Source organism: Jaculus jaculus, chromosome 19 (genome assembly GCF_020740685.1).
Source record: "Jaculus jaculus isolate mJacJac1 chromosome 19, mJacJac1.mat.Y.cur, whole genome shotgun sequence".
In the NCBI taxonomy this organism is placed as follows: domain Eukaryota; kingdom Metazoa; phylum Chordata; class Mammalia; order Rodentia; family Dipodidae; genus Jaculus; species Jaculus jaculus.
In genome coordinates, this window is record NC_059120.1 from 13,760,628 (window position 1) to 13,780,552 (window position 19,925).

The following is a 19,925-nucleotide window of genomic DNA, read 5'->3' on the forward strand; positions in this document are numbered from 1 at the left end:
CAAGCTCCTGCCGCCACACTCTCAAGCTGCTCTTGTTGCCATGGTGGACTGAATCCCCTCAAACTGTGAGCCAACGGCTAGAGAGATGGTTTAGCAATTAAGCCAAAGGAGCCAGGTTCAATGTCCCAGGACCCACATAAGCCAGATGCACAAGGGGGCACATGCATCTGGAGTTCGTTTGCAGTGGCTGGTTGCCCTGGTGCATCCATTGCCTCTCTCTCACTATGTCTGCCTCTTTTGTTCTCTCTCTTGTAAATAACTAAAAATAGGGCTGGAGAGATGGCTTAGCAGTTAAGCGCTTGTCTGTGGAGACTAACGACCCCAGTTCAAGGCTCCATTCCCCAGGACCTACATTAGTCAGATGCACAAGGGGGCGATTGCATCTGGAGTTCATTTGCAGTGGCTGGAGGTCCTGGCACACCCATTTTCTCTCTCTTTCTCTTTCTCTCTCTCTCTCTCTTCTTTCTCTGCCTCTTTCTCTCTGCCTGTTGCTCTCAAATAAATAAATAAATAAAAGTAAACAACAAAAATTTTTTAAATTTTTTTAAAGTATTTTGATCTCGACGATGAGAAAAGCAACTAATACAAGGCCCAGGTGCTGGAAAGGGGATGACACACAAGCATGTGTGACAATATCTCTATGTCGCCTGGGGCTTGGAGTCCGTCATTTCACACTTATTACTGATCACTTTCACCCAGGTTAATACAAATTCCAGAACTGTAATATTTAGGAGAAAAGAGAGAACCATCATTTAAGTACTACCTACATATCAGAGTCCCTTCCAAGTGTTTTCCCTTTTAATCTTGGGAGTTGTGCAAAATCTTTCTTTTTACAGATGAGGAGATTAAGGTTTATGGAGGAAAGAAAACAATGTTCCCAAGGTCACAAAGCCCAATGGACCAAACACAGTGCTGACTGGGAAGCCTGATCTTCCCTTTAATCCCACATTAATAATGCCTTGGGTCTGGTCCCTGCCATTTAGAAACCCGAAATCAGACTTAATGGCTCTGTTGGTTATAATTACAAGCCAGAAACATTGGAGCTAATGTGTAGTCCAAGGAGAGTAGCTAATGGGTCATTTGAGTTATTGTAATTCCCATTCGAATTACAGCCATTCCTCTCACACTGCCCAACAAATGAGAGGCTGGCTTAAGTTGTAGTGGATGCTGACCCTTAGAGGGAAGCCAGGAAGCAGCTAGCCTTCCGCATTCAACTAACTCTTAGAGTGTGAGTCTCCGCTGCTCTCAGCTGTAACACGTGCATGCATTAATTCCTCTGTGTGTGAGTTTTTGAAAAACAAAGCAGAAGTTAGCACACCGCAACATCGGAGTTCAGATGGAGGTGCATGGGGAAAATCGCATATTTTAATGCTTTCATCCACACAAAACATACGCAGACCTGTTCTATCACACATCTTACATAAAACAACCACAAACTGGGTGTGGTGGTGCACACCTTTAGTCCCAGCACCAGGGAGACTGTGAGTTCAAGGCCAGCCTGGAGCTACAGAGTGAGTTCCAGGTCAGCCTGGGCTAGAGTGAGACCCTCCCTCAAAAAACGAGCAATCCCCTCAACCCCCTCCCCCCCCCCACACACATACCCAAAATAGATCTGATCTGTAATAAGACTTGGAATTGATTAGCACATTGGTAAGATTTAGGAAAGAAAAAAAAAAAGAGTATCATTTGTAATTAAATCAGAACTTCAAAAAATTGAATTCTAAAGACAAAAAATTTTACATAAGAAACATCTGTCAAAATGATCTATTTCACTGGCTGTAGCATACTGACCATCAATACCAGGGTAGTCCAGATGTTTACATGGCAAGGTCCCTACATGACAGTAGTCTCAAAGCAGAAGCTCACTTCAATGTCAGGATGTGCTGGCTGGATTTTTATAGAATGGCCCACTTTGTTTAAACAAGCATGTTAACAGCACTGAGGATTTTTCTATCTGTTTCACTTCTGAACAACAACAAAAAAATATCACTGGTTCACCTGACTCAGGCCACCAGACAAATTTGTATCCAATGTCTCATGGGAAAGAGGGTTAACTGATATTGGTAGGTGCTTCGCTGGAAACCCCACGTCTCTCCTCAGCAATCCAAACCCCCAGGCACTGATGACATGCCTGGCATGCACGTTAACACGTACTTTTGGAAACCGGGTTGTCGGTCTATAACAGCCACTGTATTTTCAGACTTATTAAAGACAAGGAGGGGGGGACCCTGAGAAGCTGAAGTGACATTCTAAAATGACGGTCCAAGATCAATGACTGAGGAGATAGAAGAGTGACAATCACAAATTATGAGGGGAATGTTTCGGGGGCGGCGGTGGTGGGGAATCCCGTTTAAACATTGACCTACAAGTGCCTTGCCACGGCTGTTTAAATGATCGCCTCAGTAAGTCTAAATTGTTGCCAATATTCACACTCACTCCTCAAATGACATGCTTGGGAAATTTCTAAGCAGTTTTGGATAGCTGCGACTTGCAGAGAGAAAGCAAAAAACAAAAAAAGCAACATTACTACAAAACAAAGTGCTTTTGTCGCCCGTGGTGAAGGAAGGGGGGCGGGGATCCCATCCCGAGAACTTGTGCTCATCCCACACAACCGATGAGATACACGTTCCTGCCGGGCCACTACCTCCCCAGACGCCTGCGCACGGCCCCCAAGCCCCCAACCACGGCACCCGTGTCAGCGCAAGAGGAAAAATGTCCCGTCTCTGGGCTCCATCAGCCCTGACAGCAGTGGCCAGCACCCTGGAAAGGAAGCCCGGGCGGGCGCTCAGCGCCGCGTGCGCCCAGCTCCCCGCGTCCCTGAGCCCAGCTCGCGGCCAAGGCCGGCGCTGCCCCGATTTTGCATCTCGATTGCTTTTTTTTTTTCTTTTTCTTTTTTCCCCATAAGAAAAACTGAAATGGGAACCGGCCAGGTGCTCCACAGACCGCCCCGGGGGAGTAGTGTTCCGGGAGTGTGGAGCGGGTCAGTGGCTGCAGAGCGAGCCCCCCGCGCGCCCAGCCCCGGCCGCCCCCGGTGCGCCCCGCGCCCGCCCGCCACTCACCGCTCACGCGCGCCCGCGCCGCCGAGCCCGGGAGGGAGCGGGATGGCCCGAGGCTGCCGCATGCCCTCGGGCGGGGGGGGGGGATTGCCGAGCGCGACGGGGCGGCCGAGAGCCCAGGGAGGCCACGGAGGACGGGGCGGGCGGGCGGGCGCCGCGACGTGCCCGAGTCCCGGGAAACTTGGCCCCGGCGCGGACGGGATGGAGGGGGCCGAGCCCGCCCCGCCCCGCCCGCCCCGCCCCGCCCCGCCCCGCCCCGCCCCGCCCCGCCCCGCCCCGCCCAGCGCGGCCGCAAGTTCCCACGGGAGAGCGCCCCCCGCCGGCCGGGCCCGGAGCTGCACCGCGCAGGGACGCCCAGCGGCCCCCGGGCAGCTCTCTGCCAACTTGGTGCCTGCCCAGGACTTAATCACCAGGAAGGTGGCTGGTCCCTGGAGGGCCCTGCTTGAAGGGTTCGCCAGCACCTTTGGGCATCACGGAGCCATACCTGGGTGTGATCTCCCGATTGAAAAGCAGTGCTCTGGGCTGGAGAGACAGCCTTGCGGTTAAGGCCTTTGCCTGTGAAACCGAAGGACCCAGGCTCCATTCCCCAGGACCCACGTAAGCCAGATGCACAAGGTGGCCCGTGCGGCCTGGAGTTCGTTTGCAGCGGCTGGAAACCCTGGAGCGCCCATTTCCCCCTCTCTCTCTCTATCCCTCTCTTTAATGAGTGAATAAAAACAACTCTCTAATAAATGAAATAAAAATAGGGGGGGAAAGCATTGCTCTGACCCTCTTTCTTTGAGGCGAGACACTATGGTAACTTCAGAAAAATGGAGCCGACTCACTTATGCGGGAGGCAGGTTTGGGCACTGTGAGGCCCAAGATACTCTTAAAACCCCAACCCCAGAGCTTGACCCACGTGCATGCGGCCTGAGGGCAGTCATCGGTCCCTTTTTGTTTCAGCGGGCGCAGAACGAGCCTGAGCTTCTGCTGAGAGGACTGGTCTGGGTACCATGCTGTTTTTCAAAGCTGACGTGTGTAGTCTCCCCCGACCACTTTCGGTAAAGAAGTTTGCAAGGGAAGGCGGATGTCTGAAGGGTTGGTGCTCTCTGGAACGAGACACAAAAGGAAGGTCAAAGAGATGCTCAAACTTGGGCCTTCCTGGTAACTTTCCAAGACAGAACTACTGGGAAGCGAAGCCCTTCCCAATTGTGCTCCAAACTGTTGGGGAAAACTGAAAGCATGGGTCCGCATGTCATCCTGTAGCCCTTTGCCGCTCCTCCACTCTTTCAGTCATTCATTCATTCCTGTTCATTTAGGACCCATTAAGGACCACATTCCTGGAGACAGCCTGTTAAATACTCTGTTCTTTTCCATCTCTTATCATCAGAGATTCTGCCCTCTTAAATACATTTTTTTCTTAATTTAACTTATAAAGAAATTGCGTGTGTGTGTGTGTGTGTGTGTGTGTGTGTGTGTGTGGGCGCCGCACGCACCCGGGTGCCAAGGTCTCTTGCCACCCCAAATGTCTCTCTGTCCAGCTTTATATGGGTGGCTGGGGAATCAAACCTGGGCAGGCTTTGAGAACAAGCACCTGCTGAACCACTTCCCAGCCCCTAATTTAACATACATTCATTCATTCATTTATTTATTTATTTATTTATTTATTTATTTATTTATTTATTTATTTATTTATTTTGCTGATAATTCTCAAACATGGAACATAAGGTATTTTGATCATAACCCCGTTACTTTCTGCTGTCTTTCCATCCCACCCCCTACCACTGAACCCCTTCTTCTTTCTGATTAGTCTGCCATCTATTTGATTTTTTTTTTTAATCCCTACGAAGACAATGCTTTGATAATGTCCTACTTTCTCACCTATTGGATGCCACCCCTGAGACCCCAGCAGCACCCTTGTAGACCTCAGGTCTTCATAGTGGGGTGAATCTTCTGGGGATTCAGAAAATCTCTGTGTGGAATGAGGTACATTTGCTAAACTCATGTTCAAGGAAGATCTTATGTTTATCAGAACAAGCAGAAACTTTGCATAGGACATGTGAGACTGGGATGGAGAGTAAACAGGCCAACCCAGGCGTCACCCAAAGGCAATGTGAACACAAGAATTCTCAGCTCTCAACACTCAGGGGATGCTTGACTCCACGTGTGTGTCCTGTGTAAAGTGACTCAGCGTTGTAAGCAGAACTGGGAAGTGTAAACACACTCTGAGCGTTCCTTTGCTGGGAAATATGTTCCAAGCTACAAACAATGTATTCAGAGGCCTTGGAGACACTGTGTTGAAACCTGGGGACTTCCTGAACTTGACTCCAAAGGAAGACCCAGATACTAAAGACCCCAGTGTGAGTAGCTTTCTAGTGAATTCTACAGGAGAAAGGGGAAGGGGTGCATGTGGTCAGCCAAGCTGGATTTAGGAAGAAAACAACATTCTAGCTGCTATTTGATTTGTTTGTTTGTTTTTGCAAGGTAGGGTCTTGCTGTAGCCCAGGTTGATCTGGAATTCACTATGTAGTCTCAGGTTGCCCTCAAACTTCATGATGGTCATTTTACCTGTGCCTCCCTAGTTCCGGGATTCAAGGCGTGCTCCACCACGCCTGCCTGGCTGCTGTTTTATTTTTAACATCAGGTGTGAGGTGAAGACAAGAAGTGGCACAGATAACAGGAGCAGTTATAAAGACCCAGGGAGATGGTGTAAGTAGGCAAAGTGACATACAATCATGAGGGCCTGAGTTTGATCCCCAGTACCCATGTGAGATGCCATGCAATGGCATGTGCCTATAATGCAGCCCTGGTAAAGCAGGGGCCAAGAGGACCCCAGGAAGTCACGGCTAGCTCAGTTTGAGTGCTCTCAGCCAATGAGAGACTTTGTCTACGAAAGAGTTGGATGGAGTTCCTGAGGATAACACTGACTTTGCCCTCTAACACACATGCATGAGCCCCCCACGCACATGCACTCACCCATATTGCACACCAGATACACACACACACACACACACACACACACACACACAATCTAGGGACACTAGTGGGATGGGAGAGGTGAGAAAAAGATAAGATGGAGGTCCCCAAAAATCTGACTTTTAGAATGAAATTCAAGGATTATCTACCACAATCTTGTCTAAGTTCTTGTTGGATATGGGATGTCTCATTCCCTTACCAAGTGTTATTAGCAAAATCAAATTAAATTAATACCACATATAGCAAGCATGAATCCTGATGGTCTCTGCTTCGCCACAAAGGTCACTGGCTGATGAGTCCTTCAAAACCTTTTTAATAATCACTCACTAATCAGCTTCCTGGTGTTGTCATGTTCTTAGGGAAGCCAAGAACGAGAACATCATTCCATAGGAGAAGGGGGCATTCCACAATGTTGACAGAAGGACAATGACTACAGGAACCGTATCCTCGGAGGAGCTGTGGACCAGCACATCCATGATACAGCTTAAGTGTCGCAATACAAGCTATTAAGTAAAACTTCAGACTAAATGCATCCTGCTATGGGGAGAAGCAATAGAAGACCCCAGGAAGATAGATGCTTTTCAGCCTGGTTTATGGAAAAAGGCCCATGCTCCTCAGCTTGAATCTTCAATCGTATGGGCAGCAATTCTCATGTGTTCACTTTGGGAACTATCTCAACTGAGAAGCTGTAGAAAAGTGCTCCCAGGTGAACAGTGTGAGGCACTAGAATGGAATGAAGTGAGAGATGTGAGGCTCTGAACTCACAGTCACATGAATTTTATGACTATCTCCCACCTTACAATATCTTTCTCCCTTCATGGTTCCCTGTCTAGTTTCATTGCATGTGTATGTGTGTGTGTGTGTGTGTGTGTGTGGCATATATATATATATATATATATATATATATATATATATATATATATACTGTTTTTTAAAAAATTAAAAATATTTTTTATTTGAGAGAGAGAGAGGGAGAATGTGCATGCCAGGGCCTCCAGTCACTGCAAATGAACTCCAGACCTATGCACCATCTTGTGCATCTGGCTTACATGGATCCTGGGGAATTGAACTGGCATCCTTTGGCTTTGGCAGCAAACGCCTTAACCTCGAAGCCATCTCTTCAGCCCTAAAAAAATTTTATTGACAACTTTCATAATTATGGACAATAAGCCATGGTAATCTCCCCACACACATTCCCCCTTTTTTCTTTAAACTGAGATGTGTGCGCTTATGACCACCAACACCCAAGCAGGAGTGTGGCTCAGCTGTCACTGCCTGTACATGCACACCAAATTTCAAGACTGGAAGTCAGTGCCAGGCAAGATGTGTCCACTACTGCAATAGTGGCATGACTGCTTTGGGGGCGACCAATTACTTTGTGATTGGATTGAGACCTGCATCACAAGAGGAAGGGAGGCTATGGGTCCTAGAGGGGAACCTACTATTATTGTTATGCTAAATGGACTGGTTGTCATACTGCCTCCTAAAGTATTTATGTTTATGCCCATAGGTTAGTGATGCTCTCTGCCTTGAGCACAGATGTCTCTTCTTTAAAAAAAAATTATTTATTTATTTATTTATTTAACAGGGAAAGACATCTGAGAGAGTGAGAGAATGAGCATGCCAGGGCCTCCAGCCAGTGCAAATGAATTCCAGATGGGTACACCCTTTTGTGAATCTGGCTAACGTGGGTCCTGGGGAATTGAACCTGGGTCCTTTGGCTTTGCAGACAAATGTCTTAATGACTAAGTCATCCCTCTAACCACCCCCTTTTTTTTCAATTTAACTAATGTTTATTTAAATTTGGTAGTTATTTCTGCTAAGTCAGAAACAGTAGTGGGCAGAAGTTAATACAGAGATTCATAACTTGAAAGAACTGAGATTATAAGTGAATCTTGTGTGTTTAGCCCTAAATGGGGTATATTGTAGCCCTTGCTACAAGCCTCAGGAACATTGTGGAAGAGGGGTGCAGAAATACAACTTTAAGAGCCAGAGGCTGGGGCAGAGTGCTGTGGAAGGCGGTCTTCTGGACACAACATGGTCGTTACACTCATGAGCTCACAACAGCTGTGGTTATCCGCACAAAACTGAGCCTGTCAGCTTTCCACCAAGGGGGGACTACCCCACTGCTGCCAGCCTAGCTATCGGCGGGAGAGGAGGAGGCATGTTCTTCACTGGTGAGTTGCCTACAATGCCAATGAACAGCCTTCCACCCACGCTCATGCAAAGCCACCCTAACTTAACTCAGTGGGTCCTAAAAAAAATAAATAAATAAATAAGGCATGAAAGTAGAAAAGGGATTAGTTGGGACAAAGGGTAGGTGAGGTTATGTAAGGACTAAACCGCTTGCTGGGGGCGCTTTTCTGTGGTCGGCTGCCTGGTAGTTGCCCAAGACATCATCCCAGGGGTTGTAGTTGCCTTTGGATCACTTGTAAGTAACTCTAATAAACTCACTCGTTCAGCAAGATGCACAGTTACTTTCTCATTGCTGAGACATAACACCTGACCAATGGCAGTATCTGATGGGCTGGAGAGATGGCTCAGCAATTAGAGGAACTTGTTTGCAAAGGCCGATGGCTTGGGTTCAGTTCCCCAGTACCCGTGTAAAGCCAGATGCACAGGGAGGCCCATGCATTTGAAGTTTATTTTCAGTGGAAGGAGGCCCTGGTGAGCTCATTCTTCCTCCCCCTCTTCCCTCTCTGTTGCAGATCAATCATTTTTTAAAGCAGTATGGGGAAGGAAAGGGTTTATTTCAGGCTTGCAGTTTCAAGGGAAAGTTTGATCTTGGGGAAGAAAGCATTTTGGGGTAGAGGGTGGGCATCACACCTTGTCACATCAGCTGGGAGGTGGCAGCAAGTGTGAGCGAGCTGGTGAGCCGCTAATAGTGCCCATCCACAGTGACAAACATCCTTCATCGAGGCCCAACCTCCCAAAGGCTCCGCTAGCTGGAAATTGGGAATGAGGCTTAATCACAAACATGTAAGACCCAGTGGGATATTTCACATTCAAACCACCACAGATGGGATCTCTTCTTCGATCTGTTTCTTATGCCCCCTCAGGAAAAGCCCTATGACAATGGTGACCTCCTCCAAGTAAATGCCATCATGCCCTGTCAAACGTACATATTTATAAAGAAAAATATAGTATTATAAAATGTCATCATAAACCCATTACTTTATACAATTATTACTTACTTGCACAAAGAAAAACAGGTATGCAGCCAAATGGAGGTATGATGGCTTATTCCATTTTAAGTAGTTCACATAACCCGATTGTCTAGTTGAGCTTCCTGTTTTACTCATTTGCTAGTTTACTCTTATATCCCCTGAGTACTAATAAAGCACACCTACGAGCTTGCATGCTGCCCTGTAATCCCCAAAGGGAAAAAATCTGAAACAGACAATAGGAACTTAGCATCAATAAGTCCTTTACAAGGAGCCTTGGCCACCCTTGGATGAGAGGTGATTACCCACTGCCACTGAGATAAGCATGCTTCAAAAATTCACCTAAGGAGGCTGGAGAGATGAGGAAATAGTTAAGGTGCTTGCCAGCAAAGCCTAATGACCAGGGTTCAATGACCTGGTACCCACAGAAAGACAGATGCACAAAGTGGTGCATGCATCCTGAGTTTGTTTGCAGTTGCTACAGGCCCTGGCATGCTCATTCTCTCTCTCTCCTCTCTCCCTCCTTGAAAATAGATAGATAGATAGATAGATAGATAGATAGATAGATAGATAGATAAATAATATAAGGGCTGGAGAGATTGCTTAGTGGTTAAGGCACTTCCCTGTGAAGCCTAAGGACCCCAGTTCAACTCCCCAGAACCCACATGAGACAGATGCACATGGTGGTACATGCATCTGGAGTTTGTTTGCAGTGCCTAGAGGCCCTGGTGCCCCCATATTCTCTCTCTCTTTCTATCTCTCTCTCTCTGTCATAAATAAAATATAAAATATAACAAAAATTAAAAATTCACTCTGGGTAACAACAGTACCCGAATCAGGCTTTATCTTGGCAATCAGCTCCTTACTTTTCAATGGTGACAAGCTCACATCTGGAGGTTTCCTTTGATTAACCTTCTTTGTTACCCCCCTGTGACTCCTTAGTCCATGGTGCCAAGAGCATTTGTTATTTCTGGGAGCATTCATCAAGGGAGGACACAAAACGAAAAATGAACAACGAATCTTTAAAAGAACAAAGAAAGAGCAAACAAGGTTGATTTATAGCTGCTAGGTTTCCTCAAACATTGACAGAAAGAAATAGTCTTAAAAACATGGAGGTGTGTGCTCTGCCAGAGATGGTCTCTCAACTTTCCTTACAAGGGCTCAATGCAAACAAATGGTCCCTTTCGGTGTGTTTTTTCTCCATAACCTTCATCGTGAGAAGGGACTAGAAGGAGACTCAGGCCATCGTGTCTGGAAACCCAACAGAGTTTCCTGACCTGAGGATCAAGATGGAGGTGGAAAAGAAACACTGAGGACTATGGATGTGGGGTTTTGAACACCTCACCTCTCCTTGGGTTATCAGAGAAACTAACCCTAAGTTTAGCCAGATGGGTAGAAGATATTTTAAAACACATGCTGTGTTTTTATAGGAGAGCATTAAAATTGTCCATGTATTACTATCAAGCTTTCCCATTTGACTTGCTGTGGCCAATAGCGTGTGAGCGCTATTAACCTGGGTAGCAGCTATGTCAGCCCCATCCATCTAAATCTAGGAGTAAAAAACGCCATGTAACCACACCGGGACTCATCCAAGAAGTCCAGGCAAGTGTGATCTCAACCTTCAGCCTTCTAAGACGCTGAGATTTGGAAAGCATTCAATAGTCCAGCAGTCTATCTGTCCTGACTCACACGTACATACACATACATACATACATACATACATACATACATACATATATATACACACACACACATATATATACATACATACAAATATTCCATAACTACGCCCTTTGGAACCTCCATGCAAAGGTGAATTCCTGTGCACACAATGGCAATACCTTACATAATGGGCCGTCTTCTCTCAAACCTGGATATTTGTCATGCCTGAGGTGGCCAACAAGAACCTGCTACTAGCAACACTTTCAGCTGCACAAATATTTATTCTGGTAATTCTGAAAAAGAAAAGGAAATACTTGTCAATAAATCCTGCTAGAATTTTCTGCATTGTATGCACTGAGCATTTTTCTTTCCTTGTTTTGAAAAAGAAAGCTGTAATAGGATCTCCCAGATTGATTTTTTTCAGTTTATTTGATGGATCACAGCCAAATTAATATTTAATGTTTTGTATAATTTGAATAATAACATAGAAGACTGATCTGCACACCATAAAACAGTCTGAGCTGTTAATCTTTAGTCCATTTAGAATATGGGATTGATTCACTTAAAATGGAAGACAAGAGCTAAGCAGTTTTCATTAATGTAATAAAGTTTGAAATCATAAAGACAACATAAAATGAAATAGAACTCTGCACTATTACAAAGTATGCACACTATAAAAATGACAACATATGATTTTATGCTTCCCTATCATTAATATTTTACTTACCACCCATAAAACACATGCCATTAGAAATTATTTTGCTATAATGGAAGATTTTCTTGGAGATTCAAATCTTAGCTTCATTTTAATTACTCAGATGGTGTTGTAGTTACCTTGTCATTGCTGGGACCAAGCACCCATCCAGAAGCAGCTGATGGGAGGAAAGTTGTTTATCCTGATTGCAGTCTGGAGGGGAAGCTCCATGACGGCAGGGGACAGCAGGCCATAAGCAAAGGCCAAACATCACAATCTGCCACAGCAGGCGGAAAACAGCAGCAGGAGAGCGAGCTGAACTCTAGCAAGGCAGAGCTGGCTGTAACACCTCTAGTCTCACCCCTCGACAACACACCTCCTCTGGCAAAGCTCTACCTCGCAAATTGCCATCAGCTGGAGACAAAGCATTCAGAACACGTGACTTGATGGGGGGAGTGGAGTGGGCGCATTCGATCCAAACCACCATACATGGCTTACTCTGATTATATTGTGCTGTGATTAGATCAAATACAAAGGGGGCAAAAAAACAATGAGGAGAAGAGTAAGGCAGTCATGTGGTGATTTAGACCATGTGCCTCCAGGAACCTTGGGTGTCTTGAATTCTTGGTTCCCAGCTGATGGCAGGTTGGGAAGTGGAACCTTGCTAGAGCAGCCGTGTTGGGGGGAGGGGAGGGTTAGACCTACCAGCTCTCGGCTTGCAAGTGTTAGGTGGGCTCACTCTCCTGTTGCTATTTCCACCTGCTGTGCAGGGGTGATGTCCACCCTCTGCTCATGCCCACTTTCCCCTGCCATCAAGGAACTTCTCCTCAAGACCATAAGCCAAAATAAACCCTTTCATCCCATAAGCTGCTGCTGGTTGGGTATTTATCCTAGCAACTAGAAGGTAAGTAGAACAAATTAGTTCTCTCATTGTGTTTTGTGTTGTTGTTGTTTTTGCCAGTGCTGAGGACTGAATGCAGGGCTTTGGGCTAGCTAAGTAAGCACTCATCCACGGAGCTAAATCCCAACCCCACAAATTTGGAAGTAATATTATGACCCGTGTGTATAGGAATGAACATGTAACAAAAAAAAAAAATGAAAATCAGGGCTGGAGAAGTGGCTTAGTGGTTAAGGCACTTGTCTGCGAAGCCCAAGGACCCATGTTCCATCTCTCTCTAGATCCCACGTGAGCCAGACACACAAAGGTGAGACAAGCTCAAGGCCGCACATGTGCACTAGGTGGCGCAAGCATCTGGAGTTCAGTTGTAGCAGCTGAGCCCTGGCATGCCAATTATTTCTCTCTCTCTCTCTCTCGTTCTTGCTCTCACTCTCGCTTTCTCTAAAAAAAGAAAGTCAAAAGGATAAAAATGAGACAGATTGTAGGGCTTCTTTACAGAATATTATGTTACTGAAAGTATTTATGACTTCTAAAACTTACTGTTAAGTTAAAAAAAAAAAACTTTAGGGATCTCTACAATGATTACTGATTAAACAACCTTAGCCAAATTTACTTAGTCTCTTCAACTACAAATAGAATAATGGTGCCTATATTCAAGTACAGCAATAATTAAAAATAAATTAGATGCAATAACAGTATTTAAAACAAGGTTACTAGCAGAGAAAAGCATTGTTATTTCATGGTGACAAAAGAATCAACTCCTCAAGTAACTGGTCTTCAAAATGCATGAATTAGAAGTAATTGGGCTGGAGAGATGGCTTAGTAGTTAAGGCACTTGCCTGACAAGCCAAAGGACCCAGGTTCAATTTCTTGGGACCCATTAAACCATATATACAAGATGGCATAAGTGTCTGGAGTTCATTTGCAGCATCTAGAGGCCCTGGTGGGCCCATTCTCTCTCTCCTCTCTCTCCCTCTCTCTCTTTTCCTCCCAAATAAATTTAAAAAAAATTAAAAGTAACTAAAGGGCGAAATGAACATTCATAAACATGACTAATGATTTTAGCATGTTTAGTAGTTGACAATGTAGGCAGATAAAAAAAATCAGGTAATAGGATATTTCGCCATTTCTATCTACCAATTTGACCTCATTAGCATTTATGAAGTATTATATCCCTCAACTACAAATATATGTGCATGCAATAGTCACCAAACTAGACCATATTCTGAATCTCAAAACAAGCTCTCCTAAGTCTCGGAACTAAACTTATTTTCTGGCCAAAGTGGCAGTTAATTAGAGCAAAAACAATCTAGAAATGTCATTCTCCACTCTCAAAAAAAATCTAGAAAATCTGTTAACAAACAAAGTCTAAAAAATACTACAGATTTTTTTTTTTTACTAATACCGTGCCTATCCAAAAAATTAAATAAGCTGGGCGTGGTGGTGCACACCTTTAATCCCAGCACTTGGGAGGCAGAGGTAAGAGGATAGGATCACCACAAGTTCGAGGCCACCCTGAGACTACAGAGTTAATTCCAGGTCCAGGTCAACCTGGACCAGAGTGAGACCCTACCTCGAAAAACCAAAAAAAAAAAAAAAAAAAAAAAAAAAACCAAAAAATTAAATACATAATTAAAATCTTTCCATAAACAAAACTCCTAGTCCCTATATCTTCACTGTTGAATTCTATCAAATGTTATTTTTCAGGAGTTTTGATTTATTTTTGAGATGAGATTTTACTATATTGCCCAAATAAGCCTCAGATTTGTAGGCTGAAATGAACCCCGTGCCTTAGCCTCCAGCATGAACCCCCATTGCTGACTCTATCAAATACTGAAGGAAGATAAAGTGTCCATTCTATGGAGATTCTTAGCTTAGGAGAGAAACCTGTCTATTTTTATAAGGCCCACATGGTCTTCACAGCAAAATCTACAAGGCCACAGAATAAAAAATTTATAGACCAATATCCTTTGTGAGCAATGCAATCCTCAAGACATTAACAAAACAAACCAGGCCTGATCATATAATCTATAACCCTGGATATTTGGGACGCTGGAGCAGGATTGTCTGCTCAAGACCTACCTGGGTACAGAGTTAGTCTAAAGCCAGCTTGAACAACCTAGTGAGACTCTATTTAAGATTTTTATTAAGCCAGACATGGTGGCACACGCCTTTAATCCCAGCACTCAGGAGGTAGAGATAAGTGGGCTTCCATGAGTTTGAGGCCACCCTAGGACTACATAGAGAATTTCAGGTCAGCCTGGGCTAGAGTGAGACCATACTTTGAAAAAAAAATTTATTAAAAGGATAAAAGCTTGGGAGAATATTGCAGAAGAGGGGCAAAAAGAATATAAGCCCAAGGATGAGGAGTGCTTTGAAGCATTGTCTCCCAAACTTGAAGTAACCATTGCATTCATGACCTCACAGGAGCTGTCCTCACCTGCACAAGACCTGCAGGATATTGGACCCATCAACAGTTCATCATGGATGTTGGATGAGGGCAAAGAAAAAAGGGGGGGGGCTTCAAAATGGAAGAAAGACTGCTTACAAAGAAGGGATTCAGTTGAAGGGGAATGAGGGAAGAGGTACAAAAGAAGGAAAAGGGAAGGGATTATGATCAAAATACATTGTGCATGTGTTTGAAAATTATGTTTAAAAAGTTAAAAAGAGCCAGGCCTGGTGGTGCACGCCTTTAATCTCAGCACTTGGGAGGCAGAGGTAGGAGGATCGCCATGAGTTGGAGGCCATCCTGAGACTACATAATGAGTTCCAGGTCAGCCTGGGCCAGAGTGAGACCCTACCTCAAAAAACAAAAACAAACAAAAAAATTTAAAAAGTTAATAGGGCTTGGGCTTATGGCTCAGTAGTAAAGTGCTTGTCTAGCATGCAAGAAGCCATAGGTTCAATCCTAAGACCTGGGGGGAAAAAAAGAGAGAGAGAGAAAAAAAAAATAAAAACAAATGTAGTAATGAAAATAGATAATACAGCATGACCAAGTGAGATTTGTCTTATGAATGCAGAACAGTGGGGGAAAAAATCAAAACCAGTATATTAACAGAATAGGAACAATATATGAACACTTCAATTAATGGATAAAATGAATTTAACAAAGTTAATACCCATTACAAGATTAAAAGACTCTTAACAAACTAGATAGAAATAGAAGAGAATTTCCTCATTCACATAAATGCCATCTGTGAAAAACTTAGCTGCTGACATCATACCTAATAAAAAAACACTGAGTACTCTACCCCTGAGATCAGGATCAAGGCAAAAATGATCATTTTCACCACTCCTATTTGACTTGCCATAGAAAATTCTGGCTGTATAAAGAGGCCAAATGAGATAAAAAGCACTCCAGACTGGAAACAGAGAACAATATTGTGTTAACAAAGTGTTAAGATTTAAAATTTTAGATTTTCCACAGTTAAATTTCTAGAATCAGTCAAAATTCTACTGGCTATTTTAGGAGAAAATGACAAGCTAGTTCTAAATTTAAAAAGAGAAAGCAAAGGACTTAAAATGTTCATAATTGTTTTGAAAACAATGAGTATGTATTCATGTAAATGTCACAATAAAACTCATTATTTTGAGTTTTATATGCTAATAAAAAAACAAAAACAGAAAGAAAAAGAAAACCAAAAGTCAGAAGTCTTATCTGATTTTAAGGCTTCAAGGCAATGAAGTTACAGTAATCATGACACTGTGATGTTCATGCCAAGTTACATAAGTAGATGAATGGGACAGTGTACAGTCCAGAGATAAGCCTCCACACACAGAATCAGGTTTTTTTCAATAGTGGAGTCAAGGTCCTTCAATAAAGAAAGTATATAGTCTTTGTGGTGGTTTGAATATAAATGTCCCCATACCCTCTGGGGTTTGTAATTGAGCTTTCTGCCTGATCCCCACCTGGGGGAGCCTTGGGGAGCTGGATCCCTGCTGAAGAAGGTGTGTCACTAGGATGGATCTTGAGCCCAGCCCTACAGTAAGGTATGTTCAGGGCCATCTTGAGCTTCTGGCTGTCTTGTTCTCTCCCTGCTGAAGTGAGTCAGTTTTCTCCTCTGCCATGATGAACTTTCCACTTGAAGCTATAAGCCTGAAATAAAGCCTGTTTTCCCATAAGCTGTCCGTGGTCGGGTATTTTGTTGCAGCAATGAGAAGGTGGCTGCAGCAGTCTTTTAACAAATGATATCACAGAACAACTGGAGACCAATATGAACCTCCCCTTCAACCTCATACCAGTTTTCAGATGCATTGCAGACCTGCAAACAGAGGCTGAGATGTAACGCTTCTAGACAAAATAGGAAGCTTAAATGAGGGCACAAAATTTCTTACATAAGGAACAAAAAGTGTTCACAGAAATTTGAAGAATATTTAAATTGGATTTCAAACTCACAAAGGTCTTTATACTGGAAAATAATAAAAAAAAATATAACATTATGGGGAAGGGGGATGTGTTATACAAATGTTTGACAAAACTTATTCTATAATACACAAGATGTCTTACAGATAAATAATAATAAGAGGCTAATTTTAAAGTGAACAAAATACTTGAAGGATTCATAAATATATTACTGCATGGCCAAATAAGCTAAAATTGCTATGTTGTTCCATGCCACACATAAAATTGAAAACACCAGGAATGTCAAGTGTTGACACAAAGCAATACACTTGGCATTTCATACACGGCCAATGAAAGGGCAGTGTGGTACAACCATTGTAATAACCTATTTGGTAGTTTCTGATAAACTTAACCACAGTCCTACTGCATGACTCAGTGATTTCCCTCACAGTAGATTACTCAAGAGAAATGAAAACACAGGTCTCCAAAAATACTTGTTCAGTGGTATTTGTGGTAGCTTTGTTTTTAATAGCTAAAAACCAGGGAACAAGACAAACAGCCATTAACAAATGAATGGGTAAGCAAATTGTTGTGCATCTAAATCATGAAGTGCAGATTGCAAGAGGAAAAGAATTAACTCTAGCTCCAAAAGCTGAGCTAGGTGTGAGAGTCTACCCTTGTATCTCAGCACTCAGGGGTCATGAGCCTGGACCACACAGGGCTCAAAAAGAAACTGTCCTTTGCCTAGAAGGAGAGGGCGTGCCCCTCAAAATAGCTTCTAAATCCATGTCAATCCCCTTTGATCCATGCTTCTCTTGACCAGAGACTCTGCTTTTTACAGATGGTAGCAAATACTGGGGAGACACGAGATCATCTGTATGACAAACAAAGAAAGCTGACTGTCTAACACGAGAGGAGCCGTATCTGTCACACATGCCCATGGCCCAGGAAACATCAGAGGATGTGGTGGACTACATATAAGTGCTATGCTCGCTGCTAGCCTGAGAACCTCCTCTGGGAGATGGCGGTAGACATGGAGGAGACTAAAAACTCATCAAGGCATGGGCTGGAGGGATGGCTTAGCGGTTAAGGCATTTGCCTGCAAAGCCAAAGGACCCAGGTTCAATTCCCCAAGACCCACTTTAGCCAGCTGCACAAGGGGCCACACATGTCTGGAGTTTGTATGCAGTGGCTGGAGGCCCTGGTATGCCTATTCTCTCACTCTCTGTCTCTCTCCCCTCTTTCTCCGCTAAATAATTAAAAATAAAATATTTTTTAAAAACTCATCAAGGCAGAAAATCAGAGGCGCTGCTGAGAGCTCAACACTAAAGGAAACATACAACATGGCCTCCAAGGCTCAGAGAGCATTGCAGAAAAGGGAGTAGAAAGAACGTAAGAGCCACAGGGTGGGAAGGAACATTCTGAGACCTTACTTCCTCCCCTCCCCCCTGCCCCACCACACACATACAGAGAGACTGGTACATCCATGACCCCATGTGTTTACCAATAACCCTTCTAAGGAAGCCTCCAGTGGAATGGGAGTGAGGGGAGGGGACTTAAGAGTATAACCAGGGCTGGAAAGATGGCTTAGCAGTTAAGCGCTTGCCTGTGAAGCCTAAGAACCTCAGTTCGAGGCTCCATTCCCCAGGACCCACGTTAGCCAGATGCACAAGGGATGCATACGTCTGGAGTTCATTTGCAGTGGCTGGAGGCCCTGGCGTGCCCATTCTCCCTCTCTCTCTATCTGCCTCTTTCTCTCTCTGTCTGTTGCTCTCAAATAAATAAATAAATAAATTTAAAAAAAAGAGAGTATAGCCAGATGGGAATATATGTTAAAATATGTTTTAAAAAAGAAGCTAGGACTGGAGAGATGGCTTAGCGGTTAAGGCATTTTCCTGCCAAGCCAAAGGACTCAAAGGACTCAAAAGCCAAAGGACTTCGATTCCCCAGGACCCACGTGAGTCAGATGCAAAAGATGGCAGATGTGTCTGGAGTTCATTTGCAGTGGCTGGAGTCCCTGGTGCACTCATTCTCTCACTCTCTCTGCTTGCAAAGAAGTAAATAGAAAATATTTAAAAATTTTAAAAATATATATAAGAAAAAGAGTTCTTTTAGTTGGGTGTGGTGGTGCACGCCTTTAATCCCAGCACTCAGGAAGAAGAGGTAGGAGGATTGCTCTGAGTTTGAGGCCACCCTGAGACTCCATAGTGAATTCCAGGTCAGCCTGGGCTAGAGTGAGATGCTATCTCAAAAAAAAAAAAAGAAGAAAAGAAAAAACAAGAAGCTAGACATGAGTGTATACAGAGTATACAGTTCATTCTCATTTACGTAAAGTTCTGTAAGAGGATAGGTGTCCACGTGCTAGAAACTCACTGGAAAAAAGGTATAACACAACTTTTAGAGGTGATATAAATATGATTTTTTTCTCAAAAAGCATTGACCCACACATTGAGAATTGATATTTATTACGATCCTCTTTACTTTTGAGTATATTTTTGTCCATTTCCATAATAACATTTAGGTTACCAAAAGTAAGATGACTCCTAACTGATTTAACAGCTCTCATCTTTTCAGTTTGGGTTAAAATCCCAAAGACATACACTACAAAAAGAAACCAGGAGCTCATATTCGAAAGGAATTGCTCGACCCCACATGTGCAAGTGTGATAAGAAATTGTAAAACTTGTCTTCCCGCATCAATCTGCTCCCTCCAACCTGCAAAAGTGTGCCGCAGGAAGGGGTCAAGCAAGGGCAGCGCTTTGGGAAGTGTGGCTGAAATCCTGGCATGCATTCTCTCTCCTGGCCACGGTAGAAAAGAAAGTGCTTCTTTTTAAATATTTTATGTATTTATTTACTTAAAAGAGGGATGAAGAGAAAGAGAGAGAGAAAAGAAGAAGGAGGAGGAGGAGGAGAAGAAGAAGAAGAGGAAGAAGATAAAGAGAGAATGAGTACACCAGAACCTCCAGCCACTGCAAAGGAACTCCAGGATCACGCGCCACCTTATGCATCTGGCTTACATGGGTTCTGGGGAATAGAACCTGGCTCCTTGCCTTAACTGCTAAGCCATCTCTCCAGCCCAGAAAGGTGTTTCTTGTACCAAGTGCATCATCCAATGCCCTAGAGCCTTTCCTCTCCAAGTACGGTCCATGCAGCAG

General features: G+C 43.9%; 1 protein-coding gene across 1 annotated transcript in view; it reads right to left on the reverse strand.

Annotated features, from left to right (window-relative positions):
- Lpar3 (lysophosphatidic acid receptor 3) overlaps positions 1 to 3,149 on the reverse strand; it is an 85,245-nt gene extending 82,096 nt beyond the window's left edge. The window contains exon 1 of the mRNA XM_045137884.1: positions 3,060 to 3,149. The gene's annotated coding sequence lies outside the window, so the exon portion shown is untranslated. The remainder of the gene's footprint in view (positions 1 to 3,059) is intronic.
- Between the last annotated feature and the right edge of the window lie 16,776 nt (positions 3,150 to 19,925).